Source organism: Arabidopsis lyrata, assembly GCF_000004255.2.
Source record: "Arabidopsis lyrata subsp. lyrata unplaced genomic scaffold ARALYscaffold_8, whole genome shotgun sequence".
Classification (NCBI taxonomy): domain Eukaryota; kingdom Viridiplantae; phylum Streptophyta; class Magnoliopsida; order Brassicales; family Brassicaceae; genus Arabidopsis; species Arabidopsis lyrata.
Window position 1 is genome coordinate 12,967,687 of NW_003302548.1, and position 14,076 is coordinate 12,981,762.

The window sequence follows — 14,076 nt, forward strand, 5'->3', positions numbered from 1 at the left end:
GTTGTCGGAAGTACTTTCTTCACAAGTATTGAGTTCAAAGAAACTGTTTTGGAGTGTGCTTTGAAGCATGAACACAATGTGGTTCAAAATAAGTGGGAGAAGGAATGGATTGCATAAAAGTGCTGTGTGGGTGGAATATATAAGTGGCATGTTTATTGTTCCTTTGAAAAGAACAAGAAAAGAACCTGAATTTCTAAGTTTTCCCTAATTCGCGAAATGAAATCAAATGCGTTGATTTTGGTTTTAAGGAGACATCAAAAACCTCTTTCTCAGAAAGAAGGTTTCAATTCAGGTTATAGCATTATTGTAGTCGGGTCAACGAATTTAAACTCGATTTAGCTATAATCGCGGTACAGTAATCACGAAATCATGATTTTAAAAAGCAATTGAGAAGATTAATTGAATTTGTTGAAAGAGGTAGAAATTAAAAGATTGGTTGGAAATAAGAAGATTTTAGTTAGTATAAGTTTAATTGGGCAGAACAAAAAAGTATATGGTGATTATAGTTGAATGACTATAATATAGGATGCCACCTACAGGCAGCCTTTTTCAAAACTCAAGAGATATACATACTAGTTCTACATATTAATTAATTTGGGAGTATAATTAATAAATTAGGAGTATACTATTTACATTATAAGATATTTGATTGAAGCCTTAGAGTACAATTATGAGGCCGTTTATGTATCTAGATTCGGATCAGAAATGCCTAAGACAGACACATTAATGCAAGTACTGTATAAATCCGAACACTAGTCTATGAAACGAACACGTCTAATGAGTATTAGAGTCGGTCACAATACGTTAATACATAGACGTTAATGTGGAAGATCATGGACCATACTCGTAAGTGGGCATGTTTTGTTTTGTGGTAGGCCATAAGAAGTTGTTGATATTTTTGACAAATGAAAAAGGAAGTTTTTGATTTAATTATTGAATAATAGTGTTACATGGACCGGTTGATTTCTGTACCATCCAGAAGGTAGTAGGAATATTCCAACGACTCTCTTTTTGTTTTGTTTTTTTCAATCTCGTCATGTAAGTTGATTCTATATACTGTATACAATTATTTGAATTTAAAAAATGAACACAAAATAATCGAGATACAGAATATGGATATGTGATATTAAGTGAAAATTTCTCATTCTATACAGAAAATACAAAATGAAATATTAAGTGAAAATTTCTCATTCTATTTCTACATTATTACTTTTTCCTTTTTTGTCAAACTATTTTTATATTAATTAATCAAATTATTACAAAGAATTTTCTAAACTACATAGGCTGAGTTACAGATTCCGAATAGAAAAATAGTGATTATAACTGATGAGCTACATTATTATCCAAACGTTTTGTGAAACTAAAATGTATTGATGAAAAGTTAGACCCGATAGAGAACGTCGAGGAGTAAATTTGCTATTTCGCAATTTTTTAACGATCCATTAATATTGTTGATGAGAATCTCATTATTTCCTTTAAAACATACCGAAGTAAATCCTCGTATCCAATTTTTTTTAGAATAGCCAATAGGTCTCTTGCTCAGCTTCCAAAGGGGAAGAAACGTTGTTTAATGTTGTCGATCCCATGCCTTCATGATCCCTTGATCATCACGAATGATCCAACCACCAAACACTTGTGATGTTTGCGTATCAAAACTTGCATCAAAGTTACATTTCACGAAGGGAGAATCAGTTTTAGCCATGGAGATGGTATATAGACGAAGTATTCCTTGATTGAGGCCTTGTAGACTGTTGAGCGGCAGCATTATTGATCCGTTCCTTTATTTCTGCTCGTGCTTTTAGGAGATTTTTTTGATGGATTCTCCCGGATTTTATTAAAAAATAAAAGTATTCCTTACTTTCCAACTTCTCCAAACAATCTGAAACATGAGCAATTTCTAGTAATGGACAACCAATATTTTTTATATGTTCTCTTCAAGATCGTCTGTTGGGTTATAGGTTCCTATAAAAGAAGTATTCGAGAATCGAGAGTCGCCGAACCATTATTGCAAAAGAGCATGTAAATCAGGCATGATCAAAACTCTCTTGACTTCTTCTTTTGATTTTTTAAAGGGAGACTCACAAAAATGACCCTTTTTCAATACCCCTTTTCAAAAATGCCCCTTTGGCTGTCCATTTTTTAAAATACCCCATTTTATGTACAAAATGACTAAATTACCCTTCTTTTAATAAAAGATATCACAAATATATAAGGAAAACATGAGAATGTGCACACATCAAAATTACAAATTTGATTTTGTAAAAACATGTAAAACCTTTAAAATACCTTGTAAAATTTTCCCGTAAAAATTTTTCCCGCCAAAAAAATTTTTTTTACGGGAAAAGTGATTCCGCAATTTTTTTTGCGCTAAATTTTTGGCGGAAAAATTTACAAGGTATTTTAAAGGTTTTTTACAGGGTATTTATAAGGTTTTACAACGTATTTATAAGGTATTTATAAGATATTATAAGATTTTACAAGCTATTTTATAAGGTTTTACAAGTTATAAGGTTTTACAAGTTTTCTATAAGGTTTTACAAGTTTTCTATAAGGTTTTACAAGTTATAAATACCTTATAAAACCTTATAAGTACCTTGTAAAACCTTTTAAAATACATTGTAAAACCTTACAAAACACTTGTAAATACTCTGTAAAACCTTTAAAATACCTTGTAAAATTTTCCCGCCAAAAAATTTCGTCAAAAAAATTGCGGAATCACTTTTCCCGCAAAAAAAAATTTTTGGTGGAAAATTTATGGCGGGAAAAATTTTTACGAAAAAATTTTACAAGTTATTTTAAAGTTTTTACAAGTGTTTTGGCGGAAAAATTGCGGGATCACTTTTCCCGCCAAAAAATATTTTGTATTTTGTGGACCTAATTTTGTTTCAAATAAGGGTAAGTCATTAAAAATTAAAAGAGGGTAAACTTAAAAATAGACTCTTAAAGGGGGCATTTTTTAAAAGGGGTATTGAAAAAAGGGCATTTTTTAACAATTTCTCTTTTTTAAATTGCTAATATTGAGAATAAATACTTTATATCTTTTGAGAAATTTGAACTCATACACCATAATTTAAAGTATTTGATTAAATATTTTTCAAAATGACAATTTGTCCTTAATTAATAATTAGAAGGGGAAAAAAAATTAATTAGTTATAACAAATATTATCCTTAAATTAAAATTAATTGTCAATATTAAAAAACCTTAGTTTAGAGAAAATTTGTTACAACATTTTTTGTAATACACTATATTTGTTTCATACTAATTACAAATAGAATTATATCTTATATTATCTGTTTTAAATTAAATTATTATTTTAAACATTATAACCAAAGTTAATTATCTCAAAACAAAATTCAAAAATAACAATTCAAAAAAGTCGGTAATGTAAAAAATCAGTTAATCAAATAATAAATGAGAAATTGTTAAAAATGCCCCTTTTTCAATACCCCTTTTCAAAAATGCCCCCTTTGAGAGTCCATTTCTAAGTTTGCCCTCTTTTAATTTTTAATGACCATTTTACCCTTATGTGAAACAAAATTAGGTCCACAAAATACAAAATATTTTTTGGCGGGAAAAGTGATCCCGCAATTTTCCCGCCAAAACACTTGTAAAAAACCTTTAAAATACCCTGTAAAATTTTCCCGTAAAAATTTTTCCCGCCAAAAATTTTTTTTTGCGGGAAAAGTTATTCCGCAATTTTTTTGGCGGGAAAATTTTTGGCGGGAAAAATTTACAAGGTATTTTAAAGGTTTTACGAAGTATTTACAAGTGTTTTGTAAGGTTTTACAATGTATTTTAAAAGGTTTTACAAGGTACTTATAAAGTTTTATAAGGAATTTATAACTTGTAAAAAACTTGTAAAACCTTATAAAAAACTTGTAAAATCTTATAACTTGTAAAACCTTATAAAATAGCTTGTAAAATCTTATAATATCTTATAAATACCTTATAAATACGTTGTAAAACCTTTTAAAATACATTGTAAAACCTTATAAATACCCTGTAAAAAACCTTTAAAATACCTTGTAAATTTTTCCCGCCAAAAATTTAACGCCAAAAAAATTACGGAATCACTTTTCCCGCAAAAAAAATTTTTTGGCGGGAAAATTTTTTGGCGGGAAAAAATTTTACGGGAAAATTTTACAAGGTATTTTAAAGGTTTTACAAGTTTTTACAAGTGTTTTGGCGGGAAAAATTGAGGGATCACTTTTCCCGCCAAAAAATATTTTGTATTTTGTGGACCTATAATTTTGTTATATTACCTTATATATTTGTGATATCTTTTATTAAAAGAAGGGTAATTTAGTCATTTTGTACATAAAAAGGGGTATTTTTAAAAATAGACAACCAAAGGGTGCATTTTTGAAAAGGGGTATTGAAAAAGGGGCATTTTTGTGAGTCTCCCATAATAAATTGACTGTTTTAATATAAGTCGTTAGAGAAAAAATATTAATTTGATTAAAATAAAATATAAGTCGACGGTTCAAAAAAATTAACTTATTAATAAATCAACATAAAATAAAATAAGTCTACTAAAAATAAACAAGTACGCTGACAAAAATTATAAAATCAACAATAAAAAGGAATTCAACAATTTTAAAAAGTCATCTATTTAAAAAAAATCAATCTACCAAAATATAAATCGACTATTTTAAAATAAGTCGATAGAAAATAAATTTAGTAGACATAAATAAAATAGAAGTTGTAAGTTCAAAAACTCAACCTTCATGATAAGCAACGTAAAATAAAACGATGAACAAAAAAATTACTTTGAATAAACAAGTTGATAAAAAAAAACTATAAAAGATGCAAAAAAAAAGCTTAGTCAACAGTTTAAAAAATCGACTATGTTATAAATCAATGAGCCAAAACATTAGTGGATTGATTTAAAATAAGTTGATGGATAAACAATTTAAAGTCAACAGAAGTGAAAAATAAATCACTAGTTCAAAAAAAATTTTATTAATAAATCAACATATAATGAAATAAGTGTACCAAAAAATATCGAGTAGCAAAATTTATAAATTATTTTTTATTATAAACTATATAATTTTGAATTACTTGAAATTACAAATCCTAATAATATTATCAACAATAATTTTTAATATTTTTTTTCAAAATGTAGATAATGACACTCTACACCTATTAAATAAAGTTCTTAATTTTTTTTATTATTAGAAAATTAATTAGAAATTTTGTTTAAATTTAACTATTTTAAAATTAATTAAAATTTATTTTTCTTATTTTAAATTAATTTCATAAATTATTCTTAAATAAATATAGAGGGTATTATGTAAATTTTCAATAAAAATATATTTTCAGAAGACTATTAAATTTGGTGTATTTTTCAAAATTCTTGCAAAATTTAGTGTATTTATAATTAAATTCCTATATTTTATGTCCTGTCAAAAAATAGATGGTTTGACTTTCATCAAGTGTTGTAGTAACGTTTTGGGCCTTTTGGCTAAATTAGAATTTTATTTTCATCTGATATGTGATATTTAAATTAATGGTAAAGTTGGAGGGAATCTTGGATTTATTCCACTGGTTTATTTGCAAAAATTCAAGTGTGAAGAAGAAAAAGGATTTCATTTCTTTTCTTCTCAACGGCAAATGGCGTATACTGGTCGAGCCTTAAAGCAAAGGGGTTTTATTACATCAATTATTTTTCTTCTCTTTTTTCTTTTTTTTTTTTTTTAAATCCAAAATCGATTATTATATTTATTTCCAAGCTTTCAGCTAATTTTTTGGTTACATGTTTTTTTTTTTTTGACAACTAATCTTCTTTTATTTGTCTTTTCTTTTGACTTCCTCTTTTGTTATTTTATTCAATTTTTAATATTTCTTTAAGTTTTCTTAAACTTACCAATTTTTTATACAGCCACTCTCTCACGATGCAATTCTCCCACAATAGTGTTTCACTATGCAATTCTCCCACAATAGTGTTTCACTTAACAAATATTATATATATATATATATATTTATATCTAAATCTACTAAATCTACTAAATCAACAGTCTTTTTTTTAATAAGTGTTACATTCTCCTCTTGACATGTTAGCAAAACACTATTTTTTTTTAGTTTTATTTTGGAACTGAACAAATAATTATTTTCATACAACACTTATTTACAATTCTAAAATCTTTTCCTTTTATTCGTCGTCTTCCCCTTCCCACGATCTCCAAACCTATTTTCTCAAATTTTCTAGAAACAGACACGCACACAAAACAGCAGCATCTTGTATTACTTCTTGAATCATTCAGTAACTGCAATAGACATAACAACTATATCTTCAACTACTAGTAGGAAAACCCGATTTTCGAGCTAGGTCTTGTAAGAATACTATAATTTTCTTTTTGATAGGATCAGTGCCGGCTCTCCCCATGTGCGGGGAGTGCTCATGCACAGGGTCCAAAATTTTTTTGTCTTTTTTTAACTAAATTTATTAAAATTAGGGTCCAAATTTTTTTTTTTATATATATACATAAGAAATTAGGGCCAATTGTTTTTTTCAGCTCAGGATTCTTAATTTTTTTGAGCCGGCCCTGGATAGGATGTAAGACGAATACTATAAATACTCTCTTCACATTTCCACTAGAAGATGAGGAAGAAGGTGGATCCGGTTTGATGAAGCTAAATAGACAAGGATGCTCTCCGCCTTCAGAGTCTAGTCTAACAAAAATTTCAAGCACTCATAGTGCGGTAGCAAATCAAGCTGAGTTGTAGTTGAGGCAACACATGATTACGTGCTTTGAAACTGGTAAAAGTCCATTATGGCGAGTCTATAAGCCAAGATGTATCCAAAAATAAGAACGGGTTTCTATATATACATTTTTGGAGGATACTTAGTAAATAAATCCTAGAGTTGCTAAATATTTACAAAGAATGCCATTGGCATTTATTATTTACTTTTACAAAATTTAAATAAAAGATATTAACCAAACAATATCTTGCCTAATTTGTTTCTAAAAATCTCTACACAATCTTTTCATATATCTTCAAAAAAAATTTATAGCAAATATTTATATTAAAATTTTGCATAGTAATAAAAATACTAATTTATAATAATCAAAATATTCACATAGAAAAATCATATACACATACAACAAAAAAAACTATATTTGTCATCATTTAAGCCGTTGCTTTATTTAAATAAAATAAAAACACAAAAACCTGAAATCATATATTTTATATGATAAATTTAAAATACATATTAGAAGTATAAATTTAAAATCATTCAAAGAACGGTATACCACGGGTGAGATCCTAAAATTATTGGATTTTATTACAATAATAATTTATTTTCTTGGATTTTATAACACTAATAATTTAGCTAACGGGATAATATAGACAGATTTATATGAAATGACGGGTTTGGGTCGATATTAATAAATAACGGTATATCACGGATGAAATCCTAAAATTAACAATCAAAATACAATTATACAATCTTAAACACAAAACAAAAGAAACAATATTAACAAAATAAATACAACTTAAATTTTTTAGTTATAAAAAAACTGACTCACGGTATACTTCGGAGTCAAATATTCAAAATTTTAAAACACCATACATCGTTACTTAAAAAAAATGTATGTGTTCGTATCTATACTTTAAAAATTGAAACCTAAAAAATAGTAATTATACACTAAATAATACATAGATAGATATCTACATTTAAAAATACAAATGAATATGATATATCTTCAGTTAAACTTTAAAAATAACATTCTATTTTTTTTTTTTTAAATATAGCCCCGCGGTACACCGCGGGTTAAATTCTAGTTAAGAAGTATTAGACAAATCTTGTTTGTGAAAGTAGTAAACGATGAAGGTATAGATGGGTCACCGAAATTGGTAAATGGAAACATAAATGGATAGGTGAATGGAAACATAAATGGATAGATGAAGTATCAAATTGATTATGAGATCTACCAAAAGACAATGAGAGTTAAAGTAAGATCGAGTAATGAATAATGATCATGAAAATTTTGAATACTGTTTTTAATTTAGTTACACATCCCATATTTCATTTTAAAAACACATCTCATATTCTTTTCTTTTTTTTTTGTCAATTGATAATAATTATGTAAAAGTTTATAACCATGGAACAGATAAAAATATTAGGCTTTTTCACAAGCATCATTGAGAAAAATTAACTTAATATATTAAGGTATATAAATGAACATTGAACGTAGAAAGAGTTAAGGGATAAAGGATGATGATATTACATATGAGCCAGTCACGTAGACATCACGAGTCACTTTAGTAACAACGAGCAAAAGCTTTGCCATTAAAGGCATTGCTCTAAATTCTTTTTGTCCTTTCTTGGCCTTACCTCTCTCTATCCCCCCTTCGCCTCTCTATTCATCGTAAAATTCATACAACAATCCAATCTATTGAATGTTACACCGATTCTAACTCATTAAATTAAATTCAGTATCCTTGGCTGGATTATATGCATACATTATATGTGTATATATATACTGCGGATATGAATTTATGTGATAATACAACATAAATTTTTAATGTATTCCTAATGAGATATTTAACAATTTTCTTACAACCAACATGCACTCTGCGGATATGAATTTATGTGATTATACAACAATGACACTAATACACAATGTTAAGTTATCGTTTTATAACTTTATGAAGCCATATACTTTTAGTTCTCTTATGGAGACGTGCAGTTCAACTGCGCTAAAAATGTAATGCGGTTCTAATAGTAACAAAAATATATACATACACATATATATATATGCAGATATTTTTGCTACTATTGAAACCGCACCGCACCGTGCGCTTCCATTTTCATTCGGAGAGTATATATATAGAAATTAGGTATATTTTAAAATGTTTTAGTTGGGTCCACGCGTAAGGGGACGTTTGTATAAATAAAATGGTATAAATACGGAGGTTATAATGGCCATGCAGGTCCATAAGGATCCTGCGATCCTCTCACCAACTTACATAAATCTGACCTTTGATATAAATACGCTTTGTTCTGCATATGAGCACTTGAGTAATAATCACCCAACCGATCTTTTTGACATGTCCTGCATGTAACCATATACATATACACTTGTACCCCGTAGCTCCAGAAAGCAAAATTATATTTTCTTCAAAATGAAACTTCTTTAAGTTGAAATTCTCAAAACTGAAATTTTCAATAATAATAGCCAAAGACCAAGTCTTTATGCTTTCTAGACCTCAAATCCACAACTTTTCTTTTTTTCGTTACAGATAATTGCTGCCAACAATTCTTTTATGGATAACTTAGGTAAATAACAACTATGATCACATTGAGTATGGTTGTTATTCATTTATACATGTATTAACTTGCTATGTTTTTTTTTTTCTTTTTGTCTTCAACTTGCTATTCATTCCGTATAGAAGTTAGTAACATGACAATTAAAGAAAAAATGTAACATATCTATATATATATTTTTTGAGACATTTAAAATAAATCCTGGAGTTCCAACTTATCTACGATCAAATGCCATTGATATTAATTATTTAGATTTTCAAAATTAAATAAAAGATATTAACATAAAAAAATCATTTCCAAAAATCTTAACCTAATATATTAAGCATAACTAATCATTGCCACAATTACATCCATATTCAATTCGATTTCCTTAAAAGATCTCAACAATCCCTACATTTAATCGTGGTCATTCAAATCTTAATCCGGTTTTTAATTTTCAATCTAGACTGTCGGTCATACGCAATTGATTCAGAAATCATTATATAGAATTAATTATTATTAACTTAAATTTAAATATATATATATATATATATATAATTAAACTTTTTAATTGACTCGAATTATATGTCTATTAAATAAAATATTATTAAAATAACAAAATGATGTTTAATTTTATGGGACGGGATTATATAGTGGAACGAGTTTGAATCGATATTAATACGGGACAGTATTAATATCACGGATAAAATCTTAACATTAACAATCAAAATACAACTATACAATCTTAAACACTTAACAAAATAAACAATATTAAAAATATAACTTAAAATTTAATTTTTTAGTTAAAAAATCAACCCGCTGTGTACCGCATAATAAAATCTAGTGTTGTACATTCATGAAACAAGTCGGAAAAATAAATGAATAGGAAAAGAAAGAGGCCACGTAATTAAGTCACCGATATTTGTTTTTTATTTTGGAATGAGACAGTATCTTGATACGAGACGATATTTATTTTTTATAGTCTACTAGATATTTTTAATTATTCTTTTTTTTTTTTTTGGTAATCTAAATTATTCTTATTTTCTTTATAGTATATATTAATTTGTTGATATTTATTAGACTATCAAATTTCTATCATATTTCCCTACCAAAAAAAAAAATTCTATCATATTTTGTTAATGCTTATTCATAAATTGAATCGTAAGCAAACCTAGAAAAAATTGATAACCAATATCACAACAAAAGGAATTAAAAATCTTATACAATTAAAAGAGAAGTACAAATGAAAATGGGTCGTGTTAAAATCAGAAAATTGACCCAATTTCTGAAAAGAAAATAAGTATACTACACGATTCGTTCTACTAAAAAACACACACAATATTAAACGCAACGTATGTAAACCAATATTCTCCCGCGGTCTACCGCGGGTCCGATCCTAGTAGTAATTAAAGAATGAGTTGTTTGTGGGTAATTGGGTACACAAATTAAAGAATAACAAATATCACATTTTCCCTTCTAGCGAAAGGAATCGCCATGCAAAGGCCAAAGCTATAAAGCGGTTCACATAAACTCTGATTAATTGACAAACCTTATTAAACATGATTAGCCTTATTTATAACTTATGATGTCCTTCAGGACATTTCTACATCTGAAGATCAAGTTGATCTTTTGATTTTTAAGTATCCTGCAAAACTAGTACCCATTAGAAACTACAAACAAACAAAAATCCTCATGAATTTTGCAAAATGTTTTAGCTAAAAACCTTCTAAATAAGAGAATAAAGAAGAAATAGATAGAGAGAGAGAGAATATGTCGGTAATAAGTATGGGCTGTCAAGCCACATCACGATCATATGAAAATTGAAAACCGTACACAAGTGGGATCTTTTACCCATTTCCAATCAATATTGGGGTTTAGATACGAATATGCATCGAAATATAATACTAAGAAAATGGTATATTCACTCGATGAGACGCAAGAAAGGTCGAAAGGGATGGACGTTGTTGAAGCTTGACTTGGAGAAAGCTTATGATCGAATTAGATGGGACTTCCTGGAAGATACTTTAAAAGCTGCAAATCTACCGGAACTGTGGGTCAAATGGATTATGCAATGTGTAGAGGGACCGTCTATGACCTTGTTATGGAACGGGGAGAAAACAAATTCATTTAGGCCGGCAAGAGGATTGCGACAGGGAGACCCGTTGTCACCATATCTGTTTGTGCTATGTTTGGAGAGAATGTGTCACCAGATTGATAGAGCGGTTGGTTTAAAAGAGTGGAAGCCGATCAGTCTTTCTCGTGGAGGACCAAAAATATCTCATATTTGTTTCGCGGATGATCTTATCTTGTTTGCGGAAGCATCGGTAGCGCAGATCCGTGTAATAAGAAGAGTGTTGGAACGATTTTTGTGTGGCATTAGGACAGAAGGTTAGTTTGGAGAAATCTAAAATATTCTTCTCTGAGAATGTTCACCGTGATTTAGAGCAGTTGATTAGCGTTGAGAGTGGTATAAAATCAACGAAAGATTTGGGGAAATACTTGGGGATGCCGGTGTTGCAGAAAAGGATCAATAAGGATACTTTTGGGGAGATTCTTGAAAGGGTCTCTACACGGTTGTCGGGATGGAAAGGCCGTATGTTAAGCCTAGCGGGAAGGCTGACCCTAACTAAGGCCGTACTCTCATCTATTCCTATTCACTCTATGAGCACCATTGCTTTACCAAAGGCGACACTAGATGGGCTGGACAGAATTTCTAGGTCATTCTTATGGGGAAGTACTAATGAGAAAAAAAGGCAACATTTGATTTCTTGGAAGAGAGTTTGTCGCACTAAATAGGAAGGAGGATTGGGTATAAGGTCAGCTCGTATGATGAATAAAGCTCTCCTCGCAAAAGTGGCATGGCGCTTGCTGAATGATAAAGAAGGCATGTGGGCTAAAGTGCTTCGGAGTAAGTACAAGATCAAAGAGATTCGGGATCCATCGTGGACTGTTGTGAAGGGGACTTGGTCGTCTACATGGAGAAGCATAAGTATAGGGCTGCGAGAGGTGGTTATACCCGGATTGAGTTGGGTTGTTGGGGATGGCCAGAATATTAAATTCTGGACTGATAAGTGGCTGTTCAAAACAGAGCTGCGGGAACATGTAACAGGCGGGTTACCTGCGGGCTACGAGAATCTCCGGGTCTGTGATTTATGGAGTAATGGGAGAGGTTGGATGCTAGAGAACATTGTTCCTTATGTACCTGCGGATATAAGGTTGAGACTTGCAGCGGTTGTGATTGATAATATCACAGGGGCTAAGAACAGAATCTCCTGGGGAGAGAGCATGGATGGTGAATTCACAGTGAAGTCGGCATATGAGTTTCTCATGCAAGACAACACACCACGGCAGATCCAGAGTATGATGTTTGATCGGATATGGAAGACTAAGGTCCCGGAGAGAGTCAAAAAAAATTTCTGGCTAGGAGTTAATCAAGTTGTAATGACTAATATGGAGAGATATCGACGTCACCTGAGCGATAATGGGATATGCCAGGTCTGCAAAGGAGGGGAGGAGACGATAATTCATATACTTCGTGATTGCCCAGCAATGCTTGGTATATGGACCAGAATACTCCCGGCCCGGAAACGAGGTACTTTCTTTCATCAATCATTGCTTGAGTGGGTGTTTGAGAATCTGGGAGATAGCAAGGAAGTTGATGGGTGTCCTTGGGCTGTTATGTTTGCTATGGCGGTATGGTGGGGTTGGAAATGGCGATGTGGTAATGTTTTTGGTGTAAATGGGAAGTGCCGAGACATGGTGAAATTTATTAAAGATCTAGCCGTCGAGGTGGTCAAAGCAAACCAGAATGAGGGTGGTCGGGGAAGGGCTGCGGGGAGAGTAGGAAGAATGATCTCGTGGAAAAGGCCGGTGGAGGGCTGGGTTAAGCTGAATACGGACGGTGCGTCGAGAGGCAATCCGGGCTTGGCTACAGCAGGTGGAGTTCTCCGGCGAGAAGATGGAGGTTGGTATGGTGGGTTTGCATTGAATGTTGGAATATGCACCGCACCATTAGCGGAATTATGGGGAGTTTATTACGGTCTCTACATTGCATGGGATCGTAAGATAACTCGGTTGGAGTTGGAGATTGATTCGGAGTTGGTGGTGGGTTTTCTTACAGCGGGGATTAGTGATTCTCACTCGTTGTCTTTCCTAGTACGTCTGTGCTATGGCTTCTTATCGAGGGACTGGATAGTCCGTATTTCTCACGTGTATAGGGAAGCTAATCGTCTTGCCGATGGATTAGCGAACTATGCGTTCTCTTTATCGCTTGGTTTTCATTCTTTTATTGATTGCCCGGATGTTGTTAAGCCGGTTTTGTTAGAGGATATGAATGGGGTTGCGTACCCACGTAATATTCGTTTGTAAGTTATTTTTTTCATTAATAAAGCATAGGAGACATTGTCTCCTATCGATTACCAAAAAAAAAAGAAAAAGAAAATGGTATATTCTGAGTCTTGCGGGCGCACACGGCATCGGCATTCGGTTCTTTCAGTTTTTTGTTCTTTGGTTATTCGGTTTTAGCCTCTTAAGATCCATAAGGGAATCAGAGGTTTTTCGTTTCAGTTCGGTTTGGTTACTTGTTAGTTCGGTTTGGTTCGGATACTTAGAAAAAATAACCGACGAATAACCGAACTCTAATGGGTATCGGTTCGGTTCCGGTTATATTACCCAAAATATATACCCAAAAAAGAACTGTAGTACCTAAATATCCGATTTTTTTTTGACAAAAATGTAATGGACCAAAATATATTGGACCAAAATACCTAAACTATAAATAAAAAATCTATTAGGTTAGGGGTTGGGACAAATTAAAATATATTGG